The 8,047-nt window shown below is 41.6% G+C and overlaps 1 protein-coding gene across 24 annotated transcripts in view; it reads right to left on the bottom strand.

Annotated features, from left to right (window-relative positions):
- Positions 1-8,047, bottom strand: part of JAKMIP3 (Janus kinase and microtubule interacting protein 3) — a 110,912-nt gene that overhangs the window by 82,588 nt on the left and 20,277 nt on the right. Inside the window, exon 2 of one of the 24 annotated variants that reach the window (XM_087871659.1) lies at positions 2,576-2,676. The exons of 21 other annotated variants lie outside the window; for them this stretch is intronic. The gene's annotated coding sequence lies outside the window, so the exon portion shown is untranslated. Of the gene's footprint in view, positions 1-2,104; positions 2,246-2,480; positions 2,519-2,575; positions 2,677-8,047 lie in introns of those variants that run through there. 2 more of the 24 variants (XM_087871661.1, XM_087871662.1) reach the window with 2 other exon arrangements.

The following is an 8,047-nucleotide window of genomic DNA, read 5'->3' as shown; positions in this document are numbered from 1 at the left end:
GTGGGTAAAATGAGGGCCCAGATTGTTGGGGACAATATGCTGAATCTGTAAACCGCTTAGAGAGGGCTGTAAAAGCACTACGAAGCGGTATATAAGTCTAAGTGCTATTGCTATCATTCAGTTTGGGATTTGGTACCAATACATTGATACATCGGTACATCACAATCAGGATTGGGCAGGTAAAGCTATTAATTTACTAAACGTACCCAGTATCTGGAGGCTAGTTGGGTCTAGATGGGGAGGAACAGATTGGCTCAATCTTGACAAGACTAGCTGTGGCTTTTTGGGCACGTTTACCTTTGGTCTTAAATGGGGCTGCATTTCCCCAGGTAAGATTAGTGTGTAGCTTGGACTCACAGTTATTGTATGAAGGACGGGTGGCAGCTATGGCCAGGAGGGCCTTTTCTCATTTATGAGGCCCTATAGATGGTTACAGTGCCCTACAATCTCACAGTTGGATTACTGCAGTGCACTCTAGATGTGGTTGCCTTTGAAGATGATTTGGAAGCTACAACAAGTCCAAAATGCAAACAGTGCAGGCAGTAGTGGGCATTCCTTATTATGTCCATGCGATATTGTTGCTGTGTGAGCTGCACTGGTAACCATTCAGCTTCTGGGTGCTGGTTTTCATCTGCAATGTCCTTCAGAGCATAAAATCTGGTCATCTCAGGAAGTACCTATCTCCAGTTGTTCCTGCCCATCTGGTACACTTTAGGCAGAATGGGTCCACTCCAGGACCTTTCAATTAAATGTTGTCATCTTGTAGGATTGAGACTGCCCTTCCCCTGTAGAACAGCATCCCATGGAAGATATATATGACTTCCATTCTCTAAATGTTCTGGAAATCCCTGAAAACCTGGCATTGTTCCAAAATTTTGGATTAGTGCATTTGTGGGTCAGATCATTCCTGAAAATTATTGATGTTATTTTGTTCAGGCAGTCATATTTTTTTTCAACTATATATTTGAAATATTGCCAAGAACCCTTTTTTTAATTGAGTGTCCTCAAAAAATCAACCGAACAATAAAACAATATACAATCATAAAGTATTTCATTCCTAATATTCCTTATTCCAATTTTCTCCAACAAGAAAACACATTAGACTCAGAGACAGTAATTGGTCCCAAATCATCCAGTGAACTTCTATGAAGATAAAATCTCCTCCATCCTTGTCCTACCCTTAACACCACGCTAGTTGGGATGCACGAGGCAAGTAGAGTAACCAAGAAGTTTGAGTACAAGCATGGCGTGAGCATTTAATTCATTTCTCTCTTGGACAATTGTCCTTCTCAAAGTTGGTTTATCAGCTACATTCCCCAAAGGTGACTCAGGTTTTTTTTTTTTTATGCACATGATTCATATGGTACCACATCTCCTTTGGGCCCAAAACATGAACTAAATGAAGCCATTTTTAGAAAGGCAGGCAAACAAGTTGACAACACAACCATGGAAAGGGTATAAATCTCTTCTCTCCCCTTGAGAATGTTCATAATTTCAGTCCTTGAAGAGGAGATTTTTTAAAAAATGCACATTCATATAGCAATGCTTAATTCTGCAAAAGCAATTAATGTTTATTTTTTGAGATTAGAGGCTTTTGCCCCATTTTCAAAGACTTGAAAGCAGATTAATAGAACATATTCTACCCATTTCTCCTAATTACTTATCATCAAGAGCCTTGGTAGTACTAGGGTTTAAGGCACCCTGTTATTAAGCTGCTTAAGACCAGCTGCCTGCAATTACTGCAGGGTTCGAATCTCGCCAAGGCTCAAGGTTGACTCAGCCTTCCATCCTTTCTAAGGTAGGTGAAATGAGGACCCAGTTTGTGGGGACAATAAGCTGACTTTGTATAAATATACAAAAGAATGAAGGCTATTGCTGAGCACATTGTAAGCCGCCCTGAGTCTTCGGAGAAGGGCGGCATATAAATCAAATTAAAAAAAAAAATAAAATCTGCCCTTCCCTGCTAAGCAGATTTATCTGTTCACAGGCATCCCAGCTACTTTGTACACACAAGTCATCTGGATGGTAAATGCACCAAGTGTACATTCCTGGAGCCCTAATGCTCTCGGGTGGAACTTATTCTTTAAGCATGCATTCTACAAACCAGGCAGGTTCACTGTGAGATGAGAAGAGCTTCCAATGGCCATTAAATATGGCTGAAATCCTTTGCACAGTGGAGCCTGCATCCAAGTAAATGTGCAAGCATCTCGTGCCTAAAATGTCATGTTGCAGGGGCATCCTTTGCTTTTCCCCCAGGGAGGTAGGGGTGGGTGGGGTTAGACTTAGAAAGCAGCATTTCTTAAAGACTGTACCTAAAAAAAAAGGAAAGAAACAGCATGCATTGCAATTTCTATAAAGCACTAATAGAAAGGAGAGAGCCGACTGAATTAATATTTAAAGCAGGGATTGCAATTTTAAAGCCTGCACAACTCTGTGAACACAACAACCACCACAACACATCCAGAAGACACTCTCCTCACCTCACAGTAACCATTTCCTGGCTTTCTAAAATGCAGCTCAGAAGCGTCTATGACTCAGCAAAGAGATCTGATTTTATTTTTCAGATGGAACTTACCAACACGATAAGGCATTAAGGGGAGATTCGGCTGTCACCATCCAGAGCTGAACGATATCTCTGAAGCAATGCCGGATGCTTCTCCCCCATCTCTTCCTATGCTATGAAAACAGGGAACGTTGGTTTTCATCCAGCAACGAGCAGGGAAAAACAATTCACACAAAATGTCATTTAGAAATTACCATTTTTTCCCCCACATAACATGCTGTGGATCTGGAAAAGGAAAGAAACAAAGAGGAAATTGGGTGGGCAGAGGAAAGTAAGGCTCAAAAAACCTGGAAGTGGGGTGTTTGTAAACTAGCTGAAAGTAGCCATCTATTCCCCTTTGAGGGTATTCCAAAAATAGAAAACTGGTTAAAACAGGGTATCAAACCTAGAAGGTGTTTTAATTTTTACTCAACTTTTGCTTTATCATTTAAACATGACAAACTGACCTGATACATACAGTTTGCTAAGGTCACCTAGCTAGCTTTGTGTCTAAAGCAGAACTAGAACTCACAATCTTCTGGTTCCTAGCCTGATGCCTTAAGTGCTACACCAAAGTAGCTCTCTAAATTAGACTTAATATAGAGAAGAATCTTAAATCCTCTCCAAATTCTTTCTCCCCAAAGGAAAACATCTGGACCAGTGGTGGGTTTCTACCAGTTCACCCCAGTTCAGATGAACCGGTAGTGGCGGGGGCGGAAGGCTCCGCCCACCTGCCCGGACATCATCATGGACACTCTGAGCTTGCACGCACGCTCACAGTTCCGAACCGGTAGCAAAGGTAAGTGAAACGCACTATTGATCTGGAGTCTTTCCATACAAATGCCATGGGCATCCTTACTGTGGCCCTCACTTTTCAAAAAGCTTTTGGAAGAATTCAGCAAATGCCCTTATTTTAAATCACAGCTAGTTTAAAGTCTGGTTTGTTTCAACAAACTCAGCAGTGTTGAGGTTCATACTAAATTGTGATTAAAGGAGAAATTGAAATTGTGGATGCTGACGATCTTTTCATGGCTATGATTGAAGTTGTTAAACTAAGGAATGTTTGAGAGTCAAAGGCTTATCTTGGCTTCATCTCACAGCATTAAATCATAGTTTGATATTATGAGTCAAATTTTGATCTTGAGATGAGCTATGGAGTATAACTCCCAGAATTTGCCATCCAGCATGACCTGTGTTGAAAATTGTGGAATGCTAGATATTTGGAGGAATCAGTGGTTGGAAAAACTTAGATGACATGGCTGTGTTTACGCATTATATTCAGTCATAGGGTGGCTTATTTTGGTTTTCTATCAATGTGTTATGTGAACATATCATTCTCATATATTTGGTGAGAAAAAACATTAAAAAATAGTATAACGACTATATATGACCCAAAGGTGCTGACTGAAGACCCAAAGAAGCTTCTTGGATGAGAAGCAAAAAATCTTCAAGGAAAAACAAAGAAAGTCCAGTTGCCTCTTGAAAAACCACCTTTGAGTCAACCATGATCTGGAAGAATGAGAATCTCCATAGAACAACCAAGTATGTTTATTTGTTAATTGTGAAATTATAAAAAAAAATGCGAGCATCAAGTATTTGGCCAGCCAGTTAGATGTGTGGACTATTTGACTATCACTTATCTTGAATAATGAATAAAGCCTACTGTATCTTCCCTGAGTCTTTGTGCTGCCCAAGGTTGGGTTGACACTTGGGGCTCAGGACCCCGGACAGCACCCCAAAATTCAGGGGAGCTGCTTTAGTTAAAAAGGGCATTCAGGTTAATGTGAGGGTTCCAAGTAACACTCCCCACGAAATCAAACTCCGAGGCTTGAATTTCCTCAAAGCTAATTTTTATTAGAGATGTCATATTGGCATATCTGGGAAAACCCGAATCTGAGTGCTTCCGGGTTTTCCTCACCCAAAAGAAAGTTCCAGTCCTTGCCAAACACCCATATGTCCATCACACGCACCAGTCAGGTACCTTCCGGAAGAGAAGATACCTCCCCAGTCTTCTCAGCACAACTGCAGGGCAACTCGGCCTTGACTTTCTGGAAAGAATGTTATTTTGACTACATATTATCTTCACTCCATACAATCCCCCCTCCCATTTTCCCACAGTAGAACTTGTGGCAGGCCTGAATATTCAAAGGTAAAAGATGGCTTCCAGGTCTGACACTGTATTTAATAAGCAAAATCATTTTGGTAGATCGCCAGTAATAATAATAAGAAAAACTAAGGAAAAGGGTTTAATAATGAATTAAAATTTGTTTTTCAACTATTATACTGGCATTTTAACTGGAATGCTGTTAAATTTCCCTGAATCTTCTAATCTACCCATTCTCTTTTTAAATACAATATATTTGATCCACCTGTCTAATATACACATTTTATATTCTATAGAAGTGATAATGGAAATGGTATGGACTCATGTATATGAGTTGGGGAAATTATTGCCTGAGGGTAATGTGAATTGTTACCCAAGAAAATTGAAAGGAACCAGGTTGGGATATTCTAATATAATCAGTCTGAGGTATTGATGGGGAATTTCTCAAAGGCAAGCCATGGAACAGTACTTTCTGATTGTCTGACAAGGTTCAAACCTTTTGATAAAGACTTTGTCACTCACACAATCCTTTCACCGTGAATGTTCAGAAATGAAAAGAGAAATGACAGAATAGTTCTCCCTGTGGGTTCATACAGACTCAGATCTAACGTGTCCTTCAACCCTTATGTACTTTGAAATGATTACAATTACTTTGCTGCGTCTTGACAAGGGCAGAAAGAACATTTGTCTCAGAAACAAAAGCAACTTTTATTATGCACAAAATAAGTTTGGCACAAAGTATACAGTTTTTTTTTTTTACTCTGAGTGAAAAGCAATTTGTGACAAGCCAAAAATAGATCCATCTATTGCAGTGATGGCTAACCTTTTTGTTGTTGCATGCCGAAAGTGCCCCCTGTGCCCCCCCACGCATGCGTGTGCGACCCCCCCACTCCAGTTTGGGCCTAGCAGGCCTCCCTGCAGCCTCCTGGGACCAAAAACGGGCCATGGCCTGTTTTTGGTCCCAGGTGGCTGCAGGGAGGCCTGCCAAGGCCAAAACGGGGTGAGGGGTGCGCGCATGTGGGGTGGAGCTGAGCTGGGCAATAGCTCGGTGCCCGCAGAGAGGGCTCTGCATGCCATAGGTTCACCATCATGGATCTATTGTGTTACTGAGTTGGAAGGGACATTTAGATTGCTGCTTATATAGGAATTCAAATTAAAATCACTTTTGTGTGATGGGCAGTCATATAAATTTGATAAATTTATTTATGAAATGTATATGACTTCCCACTCACAAAAAGTAACTCTTGGCAGTGTACAACAATGAATTAAAACAACAAATATATCAAACTATTATTATTTAAAAATATTAAATAGTCATTACTAAAACAAATAAAGCCGCAGATGAGACTGAACCACAGTCAACCACAGTGATGGAACCATCTTAAGATTTCATCAGTTCTCTGGGATGACAAAGTCAGATCTTGAAGGACTTTCTGAACATTAGCAGGGATAGAACCAATCTACCTTTGAGATGGGGAAGAATGTTCCATAAAATGGGTGCCATGGCAAAGAAGGCCCACCTTTTGGAAGCCACCCAAGAGGAGAGGAGATCCCTAGTGGATAGGACCAGAGGGGGTATTCAGCAGGTTCTGACCAGTTCTGGAGAACCGGTAGCGGAAATTTTGAGTAGTTCGGAGAACTGGTAAATACTACCTCTAACTGGCCCTGCCCCCATCTATTCTCTGTCCTAAGTCCCAGCTGATTGGGAGGAAATGGGGATTTTGCAGTAACCTTTTCCTGGAGTGGGGAGTAAATGGAGATTTTACAATATCCTTCCCCTGGAGTGGAGTGGGAATGGAGATTTTACAGTATCCTTCCCCTGCCACGCCCACCAAGCCATGCCCACCAAACCATGCCATGCCACGCCCACCAAGCCACGCCCACTGAGCTGGTAGTAAAAATTTTTGAATCCCACCACTGGGTAGGACCCAGATCCACAGCATGTTTTCTCTATCAGACCTGATGGGATAGGCTGATGTAACTGAGGAGAGATGGTCCCTCAGATAACTCAGTCACATGCTATGAAGGGCTTTAAAGGGCTTTAAACCAGAATCTTGAATTAGACCCAGAAGCAAACTGGCAGCCATTGCAGTTCTTAGAGCAGAGATGTAACACAGGCACAGTTCTAGCTCATAAATGCACCAGCTGAAGCTTCCAGACACTCTTCAGTAGCAACCCCATGAAGAATGCCTTATAGTAGTCCGATCAAGAGATGACTAGGGCATGAAGACTGTGAGCAGAGCCCCTGATGTAGAAAGGCGCAACTCAGTGCTAAAATCCTGCCGGTTCTGTCTGGCTCGCGTGAGCTGGTAGCACCGGTGGTGCATGGTTTGGTGAACCGGTAGTGGTGGCAGCGTGAGGCTCCGCTCACCCACCTGGATGTCATTACTTCCTGGTTAAAACCCATTTCTGAGCCTCTGTGCATGCGCAGAGGGTCAAAAATCAGACATGATGATGTTGCGGCACGCGCACTTCTGAACTGGTAGGGAAGGTAAGTAGATTTCACCCTTGGCACAACTGTACACAATTGGTTTAAGCAAGGAAGTGTTCAAAAGGTCAATATGATGTTGTGGCAGCACAATGCAAACTCTGCCACTTTTGAATGTGCATTGATGTTGAAAACACATCCAAAGAGGCAAGTCTTAGGCTGCATTGGGCAAATAACATCTTGCCTTTTTTGACAGCCTATCTTTAGAGGATGGTATTATGTCTGTGACCCCACTTCTGAATGCTGAACTGCTCTTATGCTTAGGAAGTTTAGGTGGAAGATTACAGGAGATGGGCACTATAGTCCAGAGCAATGAAATAGCAGTCCAAGGCGTCATGGTCAATTTTTGGTAAGACTTATCATTGTTCTTTCAAATGCTTTGTATATGAGTCCTAAAAAAGCAATTGCTTAAGTTATTTAAGACTCTTTGGGTTTTTTAACTATACAGGTAGTCCTCAACTTACAGCAGTTCATTTAGTTATAACAGCACTGAAAAAAAGTGACTTATGACCATGTTTCACACTTAATGACCATCACAGCAGCCCCATGATCAAAATTCAGATTCTTGGCAACTTACTCACATTTATGACTGTTGCAGTGTTCTGGGGTCATGTGATCACCTTTTGTGACCTTCCAACAAGTAGAAGTCAATGGGAAAACCAGAAAGTTAGTCAGTGTTACTAACTTAACAACTGCAGTGATTCACTTAATGACAGTGGCAAGAAAGGTGGTAGAATGGGGCAAAACTCACTTAACAGCTGTCTCGCTTAGCAACAGAAGTTTTGGGCTCAATTTTGGTCATAAATCAAGGACTACCTGTAGCAGGCAAATGGATTTTTAGAAGTCCTTGTCTTTTTCAGTCTAGTCAGTAATACAGCATAAGCAGTACCAAGAATATAAATTTCAAGCCTTT

Source organism: Pantherophis guttatus, chromosome 6, assembly GCF_059756535.1.
Source record: "Pantherophis guttatus breed Tessera chromosome 6, ASM5975653v1, whole genome shotgun sequence".
In the NCBI taxonomy this organism is placed as follows: Eukaryota; Metazoa; Chordata; class Lepidosauria; order Squamata; family Colubridae; genus Pantherophis; species Pantherophis guttatus.
Note: the sequence above shows the minus strand (reverse complement) of the source record. Positions and strands in the feature narration are given on the sequence as shown.